The 22,617-nt window shown below is 44.6% G+C and overlaps 1 pseudogene; it reads right to left on the reverse strand.

The window, feature by feature from the left end:
• Positions 1–667: 667 nt before the first annotated feature.
• On the reverse strand, positions 668–22,367 carry LOC119925388 (annotated as a pseudogene).
• Positions 22,368–22,617: the final 250 nt, after the last annotated feature.

Consider the following 22,617-nt stretch of genomic DNA (forward strand, 5'->3'; position numbering starts at 1 on the left):
CATTATAGCAGTCTTCATCACCTCCTCCTTTAATCGTTGGATTCCATCCCTCAGGGAATACCAGGGCCGGTCCCCCCCGAGGCCACATTGAGTCAGCAGGGTATTGTTTCTGACACCCTCCTGCTACCAACCCTATCAGGGTAGTATTACCACTCCCGTTAGCATGAGCAGCTGTGGCATGTTCTCTGAGAGCCTGCTGCACATTTGAATTAAAACTGATAGGAACAAACTTCATACAGTCTTCTGCATCCACCCAAATTCCTCCTGCCCCACTATCACTCATGCGCACCATCCATGAAATCAACAGTTCCTGTGGCCTTTGAGAGAAGCGGCTTAAAATATCAGAAACTTCTTGTTGTGTAAAATCTTCTGTTACTTCTTTAAAAACTTGGTTCCCCCCTTGATTTTCCTCTTTTCGTCTCCGGATTGGCCTAGCAGATGCCCCATTACCGGAATAAGCTTTCTTATGATCTTCCCAAATATCTTCACCAAAGGAACCTTCTTCAGTATCATCCCAAATATCCCCGTCCCATCTATGCGGGTGCCTATCTGCCATAGCGGAGGCGATGACCAAATGCACCTTTCGCTTATTGACCTTTCCCTTCCTTTTCCTATATTTAAACTGTGCCATTCAGACTGCAGCTTTCTCCACCACCGTATGATAGTTTCACACTTGATCACCTAATATAAAATTTTGACACGGCAACATTGACATTCTACTCTGTAACTCCGTCAGCTCTTTTTCCAAGGCCAACTTATCTTCAATAGCCTTAGTTTTTAATTCATGCATTTTTCGATAAGCAGTTAACAAAGCCCACCCTCTTCTATAGACTCCTGTCACCTCTTTTCCTTTTTCTACAGGAATACGTTGCAAACACTTAGTTAATTGCAAAGGTTCAGCATTTCTTACTCGTCCCTTCCAATCTTCACACAAGCCTATTCCTTAGCCCAGGCCTTAGCGAGGGAACAGTACAGTATACTTTCCCATCCTGGGATATCCTCCTCCGGTGGCGTTTGCATTACTTCCTTGAAAAAAGGCATGATGTATCGCGGCTCCTGGCCGACTACGCCAAAATGTTCGGTTAACGAAATATTTCTTCAGTTAACAAACGAATAAGGTTCAGACCCGCGACTAAAAGTCCCCTTTTTTCAGAGAAAGAAGCGCAGACACGTAGCAATGTAGGTGTATCGTTACAATTTTAATAGAAGGACAATTTTAATAGAAGGAAGGGAATACGAAAGAAGAAAACAAACAAATACAAAAAAAGGTTAAAACACAAACACACACACACACACACACACACACACACACACACAAAGGGGTTACATCACCAATTCGGAGGAACACCAACTCCTGAAGTTTCATGCTGGGGAATCCCGGATTCAGCTTTCAGGGTCCCGAATGGGAGGGTCCCAGGCAGAGCATCCTCTCCGTGGGTGAGATTCCGAGTTAGCTCCAATGTACGAGCCTTAATAAATCCTTTGCAAACCAAGAAGGTATTTTGCCAATTGCACAAGTTCCCGGGCAACTGACCAGGTCACCTTGGGAAGATGCGTTTATTAAAGATGTTTCTGTACTGTGGGAAATGTCCCGTTTCCAGAGTACAGAGATAAGTTATTTTTATTCTCCTTTGTTTTGCAATTGGTTATCTGTCAAGCCCAGTCGAAGTCACCCAGCAGACAGGTCGGTCTAGCCGTTGCCAAATCGAAGCCTATACCTAATGTTCAAGAGTTTCTAAATTTACCCATCATGCTGGTATTTCAATCAATCAATCATTAGTATTGGCTGAGCACTTACTGTTTGCAGAGCACTATACTAAGTGCTTAGAGGGAGTTCAATAACAATAGAGTTGGAAGACACCATCTGAAACTTACAGGAGCTTACAGTCTAGTAGGAAAGACAGATGTCAAAACAAATTACCTTTAAGGGAAACAATACAGTATAGGGATATATGTTTGATCTTGAGTAAGTCACTTCACTTCTCTGTGCCTCAGTTACCTCATATGTAAAATGGAGATTGAGACTTGAGCCCCACATGGAACAAGGAACAAGGACTCTCATATCCTTCCCAGCAGCATCTCCAGATGAGATCTCCTCCCTCCTCTCAGGTGCTACTCCATCCACCTTTGCTTCAGACCCCATTCCCTCTCATCTTATGAAAACCCTCGTCCCTTCCCTTCTCCCCTCCTTATTTTCCATCTTCAACCGCTCACTCTTCACTGGTTCCTTCCCCTCTGCCTTCAAACATGCCCATGTCTCCCCCATCCTAACAAAACTCTCTTGATCCCACCCCCCTTGTAGTTATCGCCTTATCTCCCTCCTACCTTTCCTTTCCAAATTCCTAGAACAAGTCATCTACAGCCGCTGCCTCGACTTTCTCAATGCCAACTCTCTCCTTGACCCCCTCCAATCTGGCTTCTGTCTCCTACACTCCACCGAAACCGCCCTCTCAAAGGTCACCAATGACCTCCTTCTTGCCAAATCCAATGCCTCCTACTATATCCTAATCCTCCTCGACCTTTCAGCTGCCTTAGACACCGTGGATCACCCCCTTCTCTTCAACATGCTATCCAACCTTGGCTTCACAGACTCTGTCCTCTCCTGTTTCACCTCTTATCTCTCTGGCAATTCCTTCTCAGTATTCTTTGCGGGCTCCTCCTCCCCCTCCCATCCCCTTACGGTAGGGGTTCCTCAAGGGTCAGTTCTTGGTCCCCTTCTGTTCTCTACCTAGACTCTACCTTGGTGAACTCATTCACTCCCACGGCTTCAACTATCACCTCTATGCTGATGATACCCAAATTTACATCTCTTCCCCTGATCTCTCCCCCTCCCTCCAGGCTCGTATCTCCTCCTGCCTTCAGGACATCTCCATCTGGATGTCTTCCCGCCATCTAAAACTCAACATGTCCAAGACTGAGCTCCTTATCTTCCCTCCCAAACCCTGTCCTCTCCCTGACTTTCCCATCACTGTAGACAGCACTACCATCCTTCCCATGTCACAAGCCCGCAAACCTGGTGTCATCTGCGACTTCGCTCTCTCATTCACCCCACACATCCAATCCATCACCAAATCATACCGGTCCCACCTCCACAACATCCCCAAGATCCGCCCTTTCCTCTCCATCCAAACCGCTACCCTGCTCGTTCAATCTCTCATCCTATCCCGACTGGATTACTGCATCAGCCTCCTCTCTGATGTCACATCCTCCTGTCTCTCCCCAGTTCAGTCTATACTTCCCACTGCTGCCCAGATAATCTCTGTGCAGAAATGCTCTGAGCATGTTATCCCCCTCTTCAAAAATCTCCAATGGCTGCCAGTCAACCTACACATCAAGCAAAAACTCCTCACTCTCGGCTTCAAGGCTCTCCATCTCCTAGCTGTGGCTCAGTGGAAAGAGCCCGGGCTTGGGAGTCCGAGGTTATGGGTTCTAATCCAGGCTCCACCACTTATCAGCTGTGTGACTTTGTGCAGGTCACTTCACTTCTCTGTGCCTTAGTTACCTCATCTGTAAAATGGGGATTAAGACTGTGAGCCCCATGTAGGACAATCTAATTACCTTGTATCCCCCAGCGCTTAGAGCAGTGCTTTGCACATAGTAAATGCTCAACAAATGCCATTATTATTATTATTATTATTATTATTATTATTATTATTACCTCACCTCCCTTCTCTCCTTCTCCAGGCCAGCCTGCACTCTCTGCTCCTCTGTTGCTAACCTCCTCACTGTGCCCCGTTCTTGCCTGTCCCACTGTCGACCTCCAACCTACGTCCTTCCCCTGGCCTGGAATGCCATCCCTCCACATATCCAGCAGGCTAACTCTCTACTCCTTTCAAAGCCCTACTGAGAGCTCACCTCCTCCAGGAGGCCTTCCCAGACTGATCCCCCTTTTTCCTCTCCTCCTCCCCACCCTCCCCCCACCCTACCTCCTCCCCTCCCCACAGCACTTGTATATATTTGTACAGATTTGTTACTCTATTTTACTTGTACATATTTACTCATCTATTTATTTTATTAATAATGTTCATTTACCTATACTTCTATTTGTTCTGACGATTCTGACACCTGTCTTCATATTTGGTTTTGTTGCCTGTTTCCCCCTTCTAGAATGTGAGCCTGTTGTTGGGTAGGCACCGTCTCTATATGTTGCCGACTTGTACTTCCCAAGAGCTTAGTTCAGTGCTCTGCACACACTAAGCGTTCAATAAATGCGATTGAATGAATGAATGAATGACTGTGTCCACCTCGATTTGCTTGTACCCGCCCCAATGCCTGGCACAGTGTCTGGCACATTAATATTGTTATTATCATTATTATTATACTTACATAAGGGCTTCAGGGATGAGGCGAGTATCAAAGCGCTTAAAGGATACAGACCCAAATGTATAACCACAACAAAAGAGAGGTGAAGAGGATGGAAAATGAGACTTCTAGGAGGAAATATCATTTTATTAGGGCTACCTGTGGGTTTCATTACTACTTGAAAAGTCGAAATAGTACTGGAATGTGGTTCTAGGGCTATGATGTGCATGACTTGGGGAGTAACCCTTCCTAGCTACACTAAGCTAGTAAGATACTTGAGAAAGCTGTTTGACCATTTTTGATCATTGAATCTAAAAGAAATAGAGGTTGAGAAAATGGAACGGCTCATAGAACATTTGGAAAACAACTGCTGTGAAATATGGTTCAAGGAATTAGGTTGTTTCACCTGTAGAAAAGAATGTTAAGGTATATCAACTGTTGGCAAGTGCTTGCAGGATTCCAGGAGGAGGAGGAGATTGCTGATCAGCTGTTTGCCATGATCTCAGAAGCACTAACAAGCATAGAAAAGCAGCCTGGCCTAATAAATGGAACACAGGCTTGGGGGTCAGAAGGACCTGGGTCCTAATCCTGCTTCTGCCACTTGTCTGTAGTGTGACCATGGGTGAATGACTTAACTTCTCTGTGCCTCAGTTACCTCATCTGTAAAATGGGGCTTGAGATTGTGAGTCCCATGTGGGACATGGATTATATCCAACCTGATAATTGCCAATTTGTACTTCCCAAGCGCTTAGTACAGTGCTCTGCACATAGTAAGTGCTCAATAAATACGATTGATGATGATGATTATCTTGTCTCAAACCCAGAGCTTAATACAGTAGATAGTAAGGGCTTAACAAACACCATGAAAATAATAAAGGGGAAATGGGCCTTAGAGCAGGAAAGATCTACTATTGACTCAGTCAATAGTAAGTTTATTGTCAACCGGGAATGTCTCTGTTATACTGTCTTGTTGTACTCTCCCAAGCACTTAGTATAGTGGTCTGCACACAGTAAGTGTTCAATAAATACAATTGATTAATAGCATTGATTGAGTGCTTACTCTTTGCAGAGAATTATACTAAGCACTTGGGAGAATGCCTTAGGGTAGGCATTCTCTCCTATCACTAATCAAGGAGATTATATCCAGATAGTGAAACAGACACTAAAATAAAGTACAGGTAGGAGAAAGTATAGACAGTAAAGATAGGTACATAAATACAGTGGTTCCCAAGTGCTTAGGTGAAGCAGAACTGTGGGAGTTATGGAGATGATTTGAATGATTAATCATAGAAGATGTAATAGAAGGAGCTATGAAGAGTTTTGATGACAATGAGATTAGTGATATGCTTAAATGCAAAGAGGGAGGGAGTTCCTGGACGGAAGTGAGGTTGCAAGAAAGGGGTTGGCAGTGTTAGAGATGCAAATTAGGCCCAATAAACAAACTGGAATGAGAAGAATTAAGTTTCCCAGCTGGGATGAGGGGGAACAGTAAATATACTATTTGTGACATCTTCCTTTCTTGAGATATTGAAGTAAAAACTAGAAAGCCATCTAAGTAATAGAGACAAAACTACTCACCAATCTAGAAGCAGGGAACAAGACCAGAAAATTGATCAAGATCCCTTCCAACTCTTAAATTTTATCGATTGATTTATCTTTTTTGCACTCCAGCAGCTGGCTTGCCCTAGGATAGGGAAAATTTGAGCTGTCTTTCATCTCTTCTCCATTTGTTCTTCCTTCCTCTATAGCAGTAGAATATCGCTCAGGATAAAGAGATGGAATTAGGTACAGACTCCAAGCCACCTGACCTCTAGCCTGGTCAATACTGCAGTTTCATTACTAAGCCTCTTAAGTTGTTGATGACTAAATAGGGGAAGCCAATTTGCATATAATCTTTCCAATAATTCTACTAAGCATTTGGGTGAAAATAAAGTAAAATACATAATCCTTGCCTTCAAGGATCTTACCATATAATTAGAGCCAATATCATTTAAGTGACTTGTTCAAGGTCACACAGCTGGTAACTGATGGAACCATGATTAGAACCCAGGTCCTCTGACTCTCAGGTCCGGGCTCTTTCCACTAGCTCTCTTTCCACTAGATCATACTCTTCCTCTTAAGGTATGACCATCCCAAAATGTCCTCTCAAAGTTATCCCCTCTTTATCAGTATTTCCTTCTCTCCCTTCTCAGTTTTCTATTATTTAATATACAACCATCCACTGAAAGGGTTAGAAATGGTTTGTGCTGAGAGATGCTATGAAAGAGAAAAGGTAACAAACCTATTTTGCAAAGGACGAGAAGAGGTTTAAGTAAATGTGAGCAACTTTTTGACTTGGCTCTTTCTATGGCTCCTTTAAGTTAGAATACCAAGAAAATAAATAAGAAAGGCATTTTTTAAGAAGGGAACGTTAGCAAGAGCCCATCCATCTTTGCACTGCTTTGTATTGCAATATCCAAAGAGCTTACTACAGTGCTCTGCAGCAAGTGCTCAGTAAATACCATTCGTTAATGGATCCCTAGACAGTCGTGGCTCACGGTGAAATCATTAAGAATCCCCCTTCATTTCGAAAAGTGGATTTTCAAAGTATTGTTCAAAAATTTAGCTACTGGTCTGTTTAGGAAACTTACTTCTTGGTTTTGTTTTCCTAACCACAGTCCTCCTGGTGGAAACAGCACAGATTGTTCACATATTGAGAAGAGTTGCTCTGGAGTAAAATTTCCTCATTAGGGCCCACCAGGCTCAAGAGTACCTAAAATGCAGAGTGGAGCATTGAAATCTACTCTCATCTTCTCATGTCCAATGTGGGACAACCTGATTACCTCAGCACTTAGAACAGTGCTTGGCACATAATAAATGCTTAACAAATACCATGATAAATAATTAATTAATGTCATTGACCTCTTGCTTCACATTCTACTTCCTCCACGAGATTGCCTCCCTCTTCAAAGCCGACAGCTCCCCCCACATGCCTCCTAATTTTCAAACCCTTACCAGAAATCTCTTCTCTAGAGGAAGCCTTCCCCGATTGATTGCCACCCTATTCTCCCTTCCCACTGTATCACTTTATATACTTGGGACCAAATCATTTAAGTAGTCTGATATTCACCCCACACCCTAAATGTCCTATTCTTAGAGCTGGTTGCCTCTTATTACCTGTAATTTTTTTACTCATTGTGGGAATGGAGTGTGTCTGTTATATTGTACTCTTCTAACTGCGTAGTATATTGTTCTGCACACGATACTGTAAACCCGTTGTGGGCAGGGATCTCCTCTCGTTATTGCTGAATTGTACTTTTCAAGGGTTTAGTACAGTGTTCTGCACACAGTAAGCACTCAATTAATGCGATTGAATGAATGAATAATTTGTTCAAGAGGGTGGAACACTTTTCCTTACCTCCTTCCAGGGACAAAAAAGTTCACCTCCTTAATATCCGTATCCCACTCGTTTAAAGAACACCTTCCTGTGAGTGTAAATGAGATGGCAGCCCACCAGATTAAGCCCCTCAGAGCAACTCTTTCCCTTGCTTCCCTTTGCTTACTATGTGCCAGGCCATGAACTAAGCACTGGGGTAGGTACAAGCTAATCAGGTTGGACACAGTCAATGTTCCATATGAGGATCACAGTCTTCATTCCCATTTTACAGATGAGGTAACTGAAGCAAAGAGAAGTTAAGTGATTTGCCCAAGATCACACAGCAGACAAGTGGCAGAGCTGAGGTTCTCCCCCAATCCCCACCCCAGAGTAGCTCCCTGAATCTCAGCAGGAATATCCAGTCTAAGAAGCCTGGCTTTGTGGAAATAGCAGGGGCTTGGGAGTCAGATGTCGTGGGTTCTAATCCTGGCTCCACCACTTGTCAACTGTGTGACTTTGGGCAAGTCAGTTCTCTGTGTCTCAGTTACCTCAGCTGTAAAAATGGGAATTAAGACAGTGGACCCCACTTGGGATAACCTGATTACCTTATATCTACCTCAGCTCCTAGAACAGTGCTTGGCACATAGTAAGCGCTTGACAAATACCATTATTATTATTATTATTATTTGGGGTCCCACGTTATGAATGGGAGGAAAAATTGGGTGCCACCTGATGGTGCTTCTCATTCACTGGATGGGAAGAAGGAAAGCTGTCCTGTATACTAGAGCCCTTGTGTGGGAAGTAGAGAACAGCCAATAGCCAAAATGGGAGAAAATATTTCTTTAGGAAAGAGGCAAATGATAAACACCACCTCTAGCCAGTAGGAGAGTCAGAAAGCCTGGTTTCACAGCTGAGATAATGGAATTATTTAAATAAACCCGAAATTGTGATCTCATCACTCTGCTCCCTGTGGTATTTGGAACTCCCACGTTCTGACCAAACAGAAAACTCGTGTGGGTACAGCATTTTTAATTGGATCAGGTTTGCAGCCCAGCTGAGTGTGGACCCATTTCTTTGTGTTGTAGTAGAAATCTTCCCATGCCACAAGATCCTGAAAAATGATATCTTCAACCTGTAGTGTGACAAGGAAAGAAAGCATGTGGATTAGGGATGTTGGCAGATAATAGAGATCAATGTCTCTATATTTAGTGGAGCCCCATTAGGATTGACACCGAGTGTCTAGGGTAGACTGAAGTTTCCATTAACAGCTTGGATAATGAGACCCAGACACTCACAGGTGAATGAGAAGCTGCATTGGCTAGTTGAAGAGCACCTCAGTCCTAATCCTGCCTCTACCGCATGCCTGCAAATTGACCTCGGGCAAGTCACTTTCACTTCTCTGTGTCTCAGTTCCCTCGTCAGCAAAATGGGGATTCAATATCTATTCTCCCTCCTACTTAGACTGTGGGACCTCTGTGGGACCTGATTGTCTTTTATCTCTCCCAACCCTTAGTACTACACTTCACACATAGAAAGGACTGAATAAATACCGCAATTATTGCTATTATTATTGGTTATTGCATGTGACCCTGAATGATGCAGGGTTTCTGACATTCTGGGAATTAAGACTAGAATTCAAAATGGTTTGACCACATTTAAGAATTGTCCTTTCAAAGAGGAGTAAGTTTAACACCATCCAGGAAATAAGATCAGTGTTGCACAATAAAATGAGGAAAAGCTCAGGAAGTCAATAGTAAGATGTTCATACTGTACAACAACAGCAAATATGGGCTCTGGCACCTTCTAAACAAATTTGGCTGCCCAGTATGGTGTAGTATAGTCTGGTTTGGTATGATCGTGATGATAAATAGGCAAAGCACTTCAGTAGTTACTTTGGATTTCTAGAGAAAATAATTCCACATTTTTTCTGTGTGATAGAAGCTTACTATATATATATGTGGATGTGTACATTCATTAATTGCCTATTTAAATGAAATGATTTAATGATCATCATTTAAAACAAGACAAACGCTGGAAGCATTATAACTACATTCTTAAGGATGGCCAAAGGTAATAATAATAATAATGGTAATGGTATTTGTTAAGCATTTACTGTATGCCAAGCACTATTTTAAGTGCTAGGGTAGATACAAGTCAATGAAGTTGGACACAGTCCCTGTCCCCCATGGGGCTCACATTCTTTACCTGCATTTTACAGATGAGGTAACTAAGGCCTGGAGAACTTAAGTGACTTGCCTAAGGTCATACAGCAGACCTTTGGCGGAGCCCGAATTATAGCCCAGGTGCCCATAGGCTGCAGAAATGGATTTGTGGAGAATAACATGGAGAGCAGTGACACTAGCAGCAGCAGTGGCCTAGTGGAAAGAGCACAGGCCTGGGAATCAGAGGCCCGCCCGCCCGCCTGCCATCACACGGCTAGACACCCGGGACTCCGTTCCCGAGAGGCCCGCCCGCCATCACACCGCGAGGCCTTGCTGCTCCCGGAAGGATCCTCTCCTCAGAGCGCCGCCATAGACGCCCGGGACTCCATTCCCGAGAGGCCCGCCCGCCATCACACCAAGCGGACTTGCTGCTCCCGGAAGGATCCTCTCCTCAGAGCGCCGCCATAGACGCCCGGGACTCCGTTCCCGAGAGGCCTGCCCGCCCGCCCGCCATCACACCGCGAGACGCCCGTGACTCCGTTCCCGAGAGGCCCGCCCGCCCGCCATCACACCGCGAGGCCTTGCTGCTCCCGGAAGGCTCCTCTCCTCAGAGCGCCACCATTGACGCCCGGTACTCCGTTCCCGAGAGGCCCGCCCACCCGCCCCCCATCACACCGCGCGGCCTTGCTGCTCCCGGAAGGCTCCTCTCCTCAGAGCGCGCCGCCATAGACGCCTGGGAATCCGTTCCCGAGAGGCCCGCCCGCCATCACACCGCGCGGCCTTGCCGCTCCCGGAAGGATCCTCTCCTCAGAGCGCCGCCATTGACGCCCGGGACTCCGTTCCCGAGAGGCCCGGCCTCCCACCCACCCGCCATCTCAGCGCCCCCACGGACGCCCCCCCCCCCGCTTCCACCGCCCCACTTAGGAGGCCTTCCGTAAAGTGCCCCTCATCACCCCCCCTTCCCGGTCCGGTCCTGACTGACTCTCCCCCCGCCCCCAGGTAAAAAGCCCTTGTTAGCACCTTGTTAGCACCATGTTAGCACCATGTTACATGTTACATTAACGACAACCTCATTCACACCTCCTCAGCCCTCCCATGCTAGTTGACTGTTCGCTCCCCTCCCCAGGTATCTCTGCTCCCTGACCCCCCTTAGCTGGCCCACCCTACTCCAGCTCTTAATAGTTTGTATCTGCTCTCTGTGACATCATTATCTGCCAATTCTATTATTGCCATAGCATATTGATTGCTTAACTACACCCTGTGATGCCATCGCCTACTTTTATCATTGCTACTGTTTTATTGCTTCTGCATCTCAATTGTTAACCTCCCTCTGTACTGTCACTCGCCCTGCTGACCACACCATGAACTTTCAGTTCCCTTGCTCCCAACTGCCATTCCCATTCCTCACCTTCCCCTTCCCCTCTCCCACCCAGCTGTTTCCCTCCCTCTCACCCACCAAGACCACTCCCCCTCACCCCCTACCAAGGAGTCCTCTGTACCAGTGCAGGTCCTCCGCGTCTCCCTCCCGGCCCCCCCCCCTTCTCCCCGCCCCCACCCCATCCCAGTTCTCCTTTCCCATCGCCACCCCCCTTCCCACTCTCCCCGCCCAGGCCCCCGCCAACTCATCCCAATCCAAACCCTCCCCACCCCTCGCACCCTTCCCCCTCCCTCCCCACCCTCGACAGCTGCTGCCAAGTGTGGCCTCTGGAACCCCCGCTCCGTTTTAAGTAAGACCCCTTTCATCCTGGACCTTTTCCTTTCCAGTTCTCTACTCCTCCTTGCCCTAACTGAAACATGGCTGTCGCCGGACGACACAGTCTCTTCTGCTGCTCTCTGCAGTGCAGGCCTCTTCTTCTCCCACTCCACCAGACTCACCGGAAAAGGAGGAGGTGTCGGTTTCCTTCTCGCCCCCCAATGTCGCTTTCGCACTATCCCTCCTCCCTCACCTCACCTCACACCCCACCTCGCCGCCCTCTCCTCTCTACCCAGTCTTGATGATCAGATTACTGCTCTCAACTCTACCCTTTCTACTCACCTAGACTCACTCGCTCCCCTTTCCCTTCGCCGCTCTCGCACCACTAACCCACAGCCCTGGATCACTGCCACTGTCCGCCTCCTTCGCTCTTATGCTCGAGCTGCCAAACGCTGCTGGCGAAAGTCTAAACACCATGCCAACCTCGTTCACTTCAAGTTTATCCTTTCCTGCCTTAACTCAGCCCTCTCTTCTGCCAGACAAAATTATTTCTCCTCCCTTATTGACACCCATGCCCATCACCCCCGCCAGCTCTTCCGTACATTCAACTCCCCTCTCAGGCCCCCGGTTCCTCCCCCTCCTCCTTCCCTCACCCCCAACGATCTGGCCTCCTACTTCATTAACAAAATTAAATCCATCAGGTCCGACCTCCCCAAAGTCTCTTCCCCCCTTTCTCCATCCCCCCGGCTCTCAACACTCTCTGCTACTCTCCCATCCTTCCCAGCGGTATCCTCAGAGGAACTCTCCTCCCTCCTCTCAAGTGCTACTCCAGCCACCTGTGCTTCTGACCCCATTCCCTCTCATCTTATGAAATCTCTCGCTCCATCCCTTCTCCCCTCCTTAACTTCCATCTTCAACCGCTCACTCTCCACTGGTTCCCTCCCCGCTGCCTTCAAACATGCCCATGTCTCTCCCACCCTAAAAATACACTCTCTTGACCCCACCTCACCTTATAGTTATCGTCCCATATCCCTCCTACCATTCTTTCCTAAACTCCTTGAACGAGTTGTCTACACTCGCTGCCTAGAATTCCTCAACAACAACTCTCTCCTCGACCCCCTCCAGTCTGACTTCCGTCCCCTTCATTCCACGGAAACTGCCCTCTCAAAGGTCACCAATGACCTCCTGCTTGCCAAATCCAACGGCTCATATTCTGTCCTAATCCTCCTCGACCTCTCAGCTGCCTTTGACACTGTGGACCACCCCCTTCTCCTCAACACGCTATCTGACCTTGGCTTCACAGACTCCGTCCTCTTCTGGTTCTCCTCTTATCTCTCCGGTCGTTCTTTCTCAGTCTCTTTTGCAGGCTCCTCCTCCCCCTCCCATCCTCTTACTGTGGGGGTTCCCCAAGGTTCAGTGCTTGGTCCCCTTCTGCTCTCAATCTACACTCACTCCCTTGGTGACCTCATTCGCTCCCACGGCTTCAACTATCATCTCTACGCTGATGACACCCAGATCTGCATCTCTGCCCCTGCTCTCTCCCCCTCCCTCCAGGCTCGCATCCCCTCCTGCCTTCAGGACATCTCCATCTGGATGTCCGCCCGCCACCTAAATCTCAACATGTCGAAGACTGAGCTCCTTGTCTTCCCTCCCAAACCTTGTCCTCTCGCTGACTTTCCCATCTCTGTTGACGGCACTACCATCCTTCCCGTCTCACAAGCCCGCAAACTTGGTGTCATCCTCGACTCCGCTCTCTCATTCACCCCTCACATCCAAGCCGTCACCAAACCCTGCCGGTCTCAGCTCCGCAACATTGCCAAGATCCGCCCTTTCCTCTCCATCCAAACTGCTACCCTGCTCATTTAAGCTCTCATCCTATCCCGTCTGGACTACTGCACCAGCCTTCTCTCTGATCTCCCATCCTCGTGTCTCTCTCCACTTCAATCCATACTTCATGCTGCTGCCCGGATTATCTTTGTCCAGAAACGCTCTGGGCATATTACTCCCCTCCTCACAAATCTCCAGTGGCTACCGATCAATCTGCGCATCAGGCAGAAACTCCTCACCCTGGGCTTCAAGGCTCTCCATCACCTCGCCCCCTCCTACCTCACCTCCCTTCTCTCCTTCTACTGCCCAGCCCGCACCCTCCGCTCCTCTACCGCTAACCTCCTCACTGTACCTCGTTCTCGCCTGTCCCGCCATCGACCCCCGGCCCACGTCATCCCCCGGGCCTGGAATGCCCTCCCTCTGCCCATCCGCCAAGCTAGCTCTCTTCCTCCCTTCAACGCCCTGCTGAAAGCTCACCTCCTCCAGGAGGCCTTCCCAGACTGAGCCCCTCCTTTCCTCTCCCCCTTGTCCCCCTCTCCATCTCCCCATCTTACCTCCTTCCCTTCCCCACAGCACCTGTATATATGTATATATGGTTGTACATATTTATTACTCCATTTATTTATTTATTTATTTATTTTACTTGTACATTTCTATCCTATTTATTTTATTTTGTTGGTATGTTTGGTTCTCTTCTCTGTCTCCCCCTTTTAGACTGTGAGCCCACTGTTTGGTAGGGACTGTCTCTATGTGTTGCCAATTTGTACTTCCCAAGCGCTTAGTACAGTGCTCTGCACATAGTAAGCGCTCAATAAATGCGATTGATTGATTGATTGATAATCCTAGCTCTCTACTTGCTTGCTGAGTGACCTTGGGCAGGTCACTTAACTTTCCTGTGCCTCAGGAGGGAGGGAGGAAGATCCTACTTAGAATGTGAACCCAATGTGGCACAGGGACTCTATCTGACCTATTATCTGGAATCTACCCCAGAGCTTAGTACAGTGCAGTTAAGTAAGCACTTTCAAATACTGCTATCATTATTATTATATAAAAGGCAGAACACAATAGACCCAGTATGTAGACCCTAGTGTGGTCTTCAGTAAAGTTCCATGCCCAGATATGATCTCTACATTTTAAGAGATGAATTAAGAATATATGAAGAATCAGTAGAAGAGCTACAAAGGTGATTAAAGGGTTTAGCTAAATAGATAATTCAAAGTGGGTATTAACCCATTTGTTTGGAGAAAAGAAGGTGATTAATTGTTGATAGCTGGGCCCAGATTCATGAAAACATATCGCAAGTATTATTTTCTAAGACCACTGAGGTCAGAATTGAAGAAAAAGCATTTCAATTGCATTCAGAGATGCTTGATCCATCGTAAGGAACAATTGCTTGATCCCATTGTTGGGTAGGGACCGTTTCTATATGTTGCCAACTTGTACTTCCCATCCACTTAGTACAGTGCTCTACACACAGTAAACACTCAATAAACACGATTGAATGAATGAGTGAATGAATGAATTCGTCATTGGACAGACTTTGTGCAAGAAATGAAATTGCTATTCTTGGGAATAAGATACCTAACCCTGCCTGTTTGGGGCATAGCAAAGTTTGGAGGTAGGGGGTTTGATTCTATGATTTTGTGAGGTTCCCTCCATTACAAAGAGAACTTGACAAGAATGTGATTCAGCAGTAAGGTGGTCAGAAATCTTTATGGAGCTCACTTGAGAAATGAATCATTCACAAATGTTTTTCTATCTTTGCTAATTCGGATATAGTTCATGGAACATTATCCCTAATGCTTAATATAATGACTGATTCTAAACCATGAAAAAGAAAATTTTAATTAATTCTCTGTGCTATAAGTTTTTAAAAGTCCCTTTACTTTGTGACTTTATGACTGTAATTAGACACAGGGGATAAAGTGCAGATAATACAAATTAAGGAAGTAGAATGGAATAACTGAAGGTTAGGGACCTTCTTTCCTAGGCTTCTAAAAGCTTTTGGCTTCATGTAAATCTCAAAGAAGGTATTTATTGAAAGAAAATCATTTCAACGTTTTTGGAGAATGGGAAAATTTACTCTGACAAAATAAAGCCCTTTCTTGTGTGTCTTCATTTTCAACTTCACGATGACCAAGATTGTTTAGAGGTTCGATATCAATTTTAAGACCTTCTTCACTAAGTTATCAGGGAACAGACATTCTTTTACCACGGTTTTAGGTTCTACACATGATAGGGGCTCCTAAATGATGATTGATATAGTATATAGGATGGTGGGTGGATGTTGTGGAGGAGGAAGAGCTGGAGAAAGAAGAAGGAAAGGGGAAGGAAAAGAAAGGGAAAAGGAGGAGACCAGGAGGAGGAAGAGTAGGAGGAGGAAGAGGAAGAGGAGGAGGAGAATTAATCACTGAGTAGCATGTATTGACTGCTTACAGTGTGTAGAGCACTGTACTAAGCACTTGAAGAACAGGAACGGGAAAAAGGAGGAAGGGAGAAGAAAGACAAGGAGGACAATGAGGAGAAGAAGGAGAGAGAAGAGGAAGAAGAGGAAAAGGAGGATGAGGAGAGCTCTGGAAATAGCCCGGGCTTTGGAGTCAGAGGTCATGGGTTCAAATCCTGGCTCTGCCAGTTGTCAGTTGTGTGACTTTGGGTAAGTCACTTAACTTCTCTGTGCCTCAGTTCTCTCACCTGTAAAATGGGGATTAAGACTGTAAGCCCTCCGTGGGACAACCTGTTCACCTGGTAACCTCTCCAGCGCTTGGAACAGCGTTTTGCACATAGTAAGTGCTTATTAAATTCCATTATTATTATTATTATTATTATTATTATTATTATTATTATTATTATTATGCAGTAAAGCAGTTCATCAGGCCACAAATCATCACACAAATTTTAAGTTTCCACTGAAACACTTTCCTAGAGTAAAATGTCGAACACCAAACCAGGACATATTTGATTCCACTTTAAGAAAAAGGAGGAACTTGTTGAAAACTGAATGTGAATGGATACTTTGCTGGAAACAACTATAAGATAACCTAAATGTTAGGAAGGAAAAAAAATTCCACAATAAAATAAACAACGTAAAGGAAAGCAAATTTTAACAGCTATAGAACACTAGTAGGGAGGATATGATAGAAAAAAGTCAGTCCAAGAAAGCTGGTTGTTCTTCAAAGGGACGTTTTAGAAAAGGAACAAACTATATCATAGGTAAGTTGGTTACAGGATATCAAGTTGACAAAACCCAGAAGCTATACTAACCACTGCACAGAAGGCAAAAGAACTAGCTACCAAGCATTGGAATTAAGCTAGATCACTAAGGAGAACCAAAGATGAGGCTCATGAATTAACAAAATTAGAAAAGCTCAAGGCAAAAAGCATACCACGAGCAAAGTTATATTAATTCATGTCTTAAAGTATTCATCTATATTTGGCAAAAACAGGGCCAAGAAAATGTCACCCCCATGGTTGACAGGAAGGGAAAGCTGATAAAAAATAACAAAGGTCAATCATGTTTTTTTACCTTCACTCAAATAATAGATCAAATGGAACAGTACATCAGGGAAGTTCTGCTCAAGCTGTAAAATTGGAATGCTAAACTAGAGTAGGGAAAGAAATAAGATAAAAGAATATCTTTCTAAAAATCTTGTGGTAGTATATACACACCACTTCAGCCTAATAGCATGCCCCCTTTTCCCCCAATCAAGTGGATGTTGTTACCACAGCGCCACTTCTCATTATTTTTCAGATCTGCTGGAGAACAGGAAAGGGGTTCCCATAAGCTGGAGGGGAGAAATGACACCCAAATGTAAAGAGAAAAGAAAAGGTTCAGGGAAGGATACCAGGTAATTACACGGATGTCTGGAACAAACTGGAAGAAACTAAACATTTGTGGCCTTCTGAGGTTGGAGTCTCCCATCAGAAACATCAGATGAATCTTGTGGTGGGGAATTCAGACTATGAACCTGTGCAGAGGACTTGGTCTTGGTGTTATTGGCCTGTGCAACACCAGCTTGGTTTAGTGGAAAGCGCACAAGCTTGGGAGTCAGAAATCATGGGTTCTAATCACGGCTCTGCCACTTGTCAGCTGTGTGACCTTGGGCAAGTCACTTAACTTCTCTGTGCCTCAGTTACCTCATCTGTAAATGGTGATGAAGAGTGTAAGCCCCACTTGGGACACCCTCATTACCTTATATCTACCCCAGCACTTAGAACAGTGCTTGGCACATAGTAAGCACTTAACAAATACCATTATTATTATTATCATTATCATTATTATTATACTGTCTCACTCCTGCCATTAAGGTTCCTGCAGGGACTTGGATTTCAGTGAGCAAGTAGGTAGGCAGAGCTGCAGCATATTGCTAAATTCATGTGCATTCTTAATTATAATAATAACGATGATCATAATAATCACGGTATTTGTTAAGTGCTTCATATGTGCCAATCACTGTTCTAAGCACCGGAGTAAATACAACTTTATCAGGTTGGACATAGTCCCTGTCCCGCATGGGGTTCACAGGCTAAGGAGGAGAAAGTAAGATTTAATCCCAATTTTACAGATGAATAGATTGAGGCACAGAGAAGTGAAGTGACTTGTGCAAGGTCACACAGCAGACAAGTGACAGAGCTGGGATTAGAACCCTCAGACTTTCAGGCCTATGCTCTTCCACTGGACCGTACTGCATTTCGTGTCCACCCATGTGAGCCTCGTAAAAATCGAACTGGGACTAGAACCCAGATCTTGTGAAATTCAGTTCAGGGCTCTTTCAACTGAACCAATAGCGGGGCTGTAAACTCCTAGAAAAGCCCAAGATACAGTCAATCAATTGTATGTATTGAGTGCTTACTGTGTGCAGAACACTGTACTAAGGGCTTCAGAGAGTAGAATATAACAGAGTTGGTAGACATATTCCCATCTCCATCACTTGTCTGCTTTATGACCTTGGGCAAGTGACAACTTCTCTGGGCCTTAGTTACCTCATATCTAAAATGGGGATTAAAACAGTGAGCCCCTTGTGGAACATGGACTGTGTCCAATCTGATTAACTTATATCGACCACAATGCTTAGAACAGTGCCTGGAATAAAGTAAGTGCCTAATAAATAACAAAAACGAGCTTACAGTCTAGTGGGAAGGAAGATAATATGAAGCAAGATGTCACTCCAGCACTATTACTCCTGGTAAAGTCTACTATGGTTGGAGCAAAGGCTTGCAATATTTGAACGGGGGATTCCCATATAACACACATATACATAACTCCTTAGTAGGTAAATGTAAACACAACAACGTCTAATTCTCAGAAAGATTTATTACCATTACCATTCATTCATTCATTTATTAAATCACATTTATTGAGTGTTTACTGTGTGCAGATCATTGTACCAAGTGCTGGGAAGAGTACAATACAACAATAAACGGACACATTCCCTGAACACAGCCTACCTGTAGGATGTGAGCTCCTTAAGGGCAAGGAACATGTCTACCAATGCTGTTGTCCTCTCCCAAGAGCTTAGTACAGTGCTTTGCACGCAGTAGTTGCTCAATAAATGCCACTGATTGAAAAGTACTTTGTGCTCTCACCTTCTTAGACCACTGTGCCCAAATGGGATAAAGACTGGTATCCATCTGATTATCTGTATCTACACAAGGGCTTAGCACAGTGCTTTGACATGTAATTAGCACTTAATAAATACAAAAAAACTGTAAAATATACAGATTGACAAATTTCAGGGAATCATGAAAGATGGTTATCATCATCACCATCAAATAGCATTTATTAAATCCTTATCCACTGTATTAAGGCTATTAAACACAACAACTCACTGGAAGCAGAAATGAAGGAAAAGCAGAAAACTGGATAAATATTCAATAAGTATATAAATCAAATCAGCATTATTTCCATTCAAGAAAATAAGGGCACATTGTGGGGTTATAAATTTAGAAGGCATCAGGGTGTTTATAGATACTCATTCGCTGGCCCTGAAAGTTTGTAAATTTGCTAAGTAATCCAGGAGGGCTACTTGGAATAGGTGGAAATCTAGGGGTAACTGGAATGAAGAGAAAGAGAGCACATGACAGAACATTCCTAGGTAATTCACATGAAACTCAAGAATAGAACTTTATTTTATAGAACATGTTCTAGGAGCCTCAGATGCATTTCTGGATACACACCTGACCTATGTGTTACATTACCTAAATGTCTTCCATCTTAGCCTATATTCCTTTTCATTTCAAAGAAATTAGCATCACATTACTACCTTCCTTTTTTCAATAAAAGAGAAGTTTAAAAATCTAAGAATAAAACCATTAGTTTGACAATTCAGTATATATTAATTCAAGTTGTGAAATTTCTTGGTTTTTTAATGGTTGCTTTTTTATTATCTCTCACTAGATTATAAGAGCCTCAAGGACCGGGTCCATGTCTCTTAACTCTGTGGTACTCTTCCAAGTGTTTAATTTAGTTAGTGTTCTGCACACTCCTCTAGACTGTAAACTCATAGTGGGCAGGGAACACGTCTAATAACTCTTTTAGGTTGTAATTTCCCAAGCGTTTAGTACAGTGCTTTTTTAAAAATCGTGTTTGTTAAGTGCTTACTACATGTCAGGCACTGTACTAAGTGTTGGGGTAGATACAAGATAGTCAGGTTAGACAAATTCCCTGTCCCACATGGAGTCCACAGTCTTAATCCCCAGTTTACAGATGAGGAAACCAAAGCACAGAGAAGCCAAGTGACTTACCCAAGGTCACACAGCAGACAACTGGAGGAACCAGGTCCTCTGGCTTCCCAGTGCATGCTCTTTCCATTAGAGCAAGCTGCTTCTCAATTCTTCTCAATTCATCTCCATTCTGCACACAGTAAACACTCAACAAATATGATTGATTGATAATAGGTGACCCTTCCTCATCTTTAGAAAGTGAGCAAAGAAAGAACGCTTTATATCCATCTCCAAATACCCGCAAAGGTCTCTGGGCTGGCTCTTTCCATAGCTACCGAACACAAACCTATTTTTTTTTCCATAAGGTACATTGGTTCCACAGCTGAACTACTTTCTTGACCACATGAGGAGAACCTCATGTCATTTTTCACCTTGGCATTTCTCAGTGTGTAGATGATGGGGTTCAGCATCTGGGTAATCACTATGTAGAAGACAGCCACAATTTTGTCCTCCGTGTAGGTGGACGAGGGCCTCAAATACAGGCCCAAAGAATAGGATGACCACGGTGTTGTGGGAAGTTCAGGTGGAGAGGGCTTTGCGTCTCCCCTCAGCAGAACGATATCTCAAGTTCCTCAGGATCACAACAACACAAGGAATCCAAGAGGAGGAAGTAGATTATAGAGATTAAACCGCTACTGACCAGAACTACCACCCCCTTCTCGGAGGTGTCCGTACAGGCTAACTTAAACAAGGGATGGAGATCGCAGAAATAGTGGTTGATCACATTAGGGCCACAGAAGAGGAGCCTGATAACCACAGAAATTTGAACCATGGAGTGAAAAAAGCCCCCTTCCCATGAACTGCCCATCAGGACACCATACGACTGTCGATTCATGATGACAGCATAGCTCAGGAGCTTGCAGATGGCTACATAGCAGTCATAGACCATTGCCATGAGCACGAGGGTCCCAGGAAATGGTAATGGAAGACGAATAACTGTGTGATGCAGCCTTTCATGGAGATGATTTTTGTCTTAGCAAGTGAGTCAGTGATGTCTCTGGGAACAATTGTAGAGGAGCAACAGATCTCCACAAAGGACAGATAACTAAGGAAAAAGAACATTGGGGAGCTAAGACTCTTACTGGCCTTCATGGTGAATACAATAAGGCTATTTCCTACCACAGTGGTCACGTACATGGGGAGAAATACCATAAAACATATTTTCTGCAAAAAAATCCTGAAAAAGTCCCCAAAACATGAGTTCAGTCATGTTGTTGGTATGAACCATAAGGTCAGGAGAGATTATTTTGTTACGCAGGTAAATTTCCCTGAAATAAAAAGAACATATCAATCTTCATCTAGCTTAATGCTCTCAAGAAGTCCACCATCTGGAATGCATTTGCTCATTATAATAATATTAATAGTAATTGTGATAATGCTTAAAAACCTAACTAGGTGCCAGGCGGTTTTGACACCCGTCTACATGTTTTGTTTTGTTGTCTATCTCCCCCTTCTAGACTGTGAACACGTTGTTGGATAGGGACCGTCTCTATATGTTACTGACTTGTCCTTCCCAAGCGCTTAGTACAGTGCTCTGCACAGAGTAAGTGCTCAATAAATACAATTGAGCGAATGAATGACGATGAGAAGCAGCATGACCTAGTGGAAAGAGCACAAGTCTGGGAGTCGAAGGACCTGAATTCTAATTCCAGTTCCACCATTTGTCTTCTGTTTGACCTTGGGCAAGTCATTTAATTTATCTGTGCCTCAGTTCCCTCATCTGTAAAATTGGGATTAAGACTGCATGCCCCATATGGTACTGTTGCTTAACCTGATTATCTTGTATCTACCCTAGCATTTAATAAGCAGCATGGCTTATGAAGCAGTGTGGCTCAGTGGAAAAAGCACGGGCTTCGTTCTCAGAGGTCATGGGTTTAAAACCCAGCTCCACCACTTGTCAGCTGTGTGACTTTGGGCAAGTCATTTAACCTCTCTGTGCTTCAGTTACCTCATCTGTAAAATGAGGATTAGGACTGTGAGCCACCCGTGGGACAAGCTGATCACCTTGTAACCTCCCCAGGGCTTAGAACAGTACTTTGCACATAGTAAGCGCTTAATAAATGTCATTATCATTATAATTACTATTATTATTACTTAATAAGTGCTGAACATTTAGTAGGCGCTTAACAAATGCGATTTTTTTTTTAAAAAGCACTGTACTAAGTTTAAGGGTAGATACAAACTAATCAGATCTGGCTTTATTCATATGGGACTTGCAGTTTAGGTGGGAGGGAGAACAGGTATTTCAGCCCTGTTTTACAAATGAGGACACTGAAGCACAGCTAAATTAAGAGACTCACCCAGTCATGTAGCATGTAGGTGGCAAAGTAGGAGTTAGAACTCAGGTTCTCTGACTCCTGGGCTTGTGCCTAGGTCTGTGCTCTTTCCACTAGGATGGTACCTCCCTCTCCACTTCTCTCCAACTTCTTCAGCTCATTTCTCCCCTTCCTAATGTCCAATCTCTGAAGCTGTCCTTCAAGCCTCTGTTATTCATTCAATCATATTTATTAAGTGCTTACTGTGTGCAGAGTACTGTACTAAGTACTTAGCCCTGTCCT

The sequence above is a fragment of the Tachyglossus aculeatus genome, chromosome 3 (assembly GCF_015852505.1).
Source record: "Tachyglossus aculeatus isolate mTacAcu1 chromosome 3, mTacAcu1.pri, whole genome shotgun sequence".
Classification (NCBI taxonomy): domain Eukaryota; kingdom Metazoa; phylum Chordata; class Mammalia; order Monotremata; family Tachyglossidae; genus Tachyglossus; species Tachyglossus aculeatus.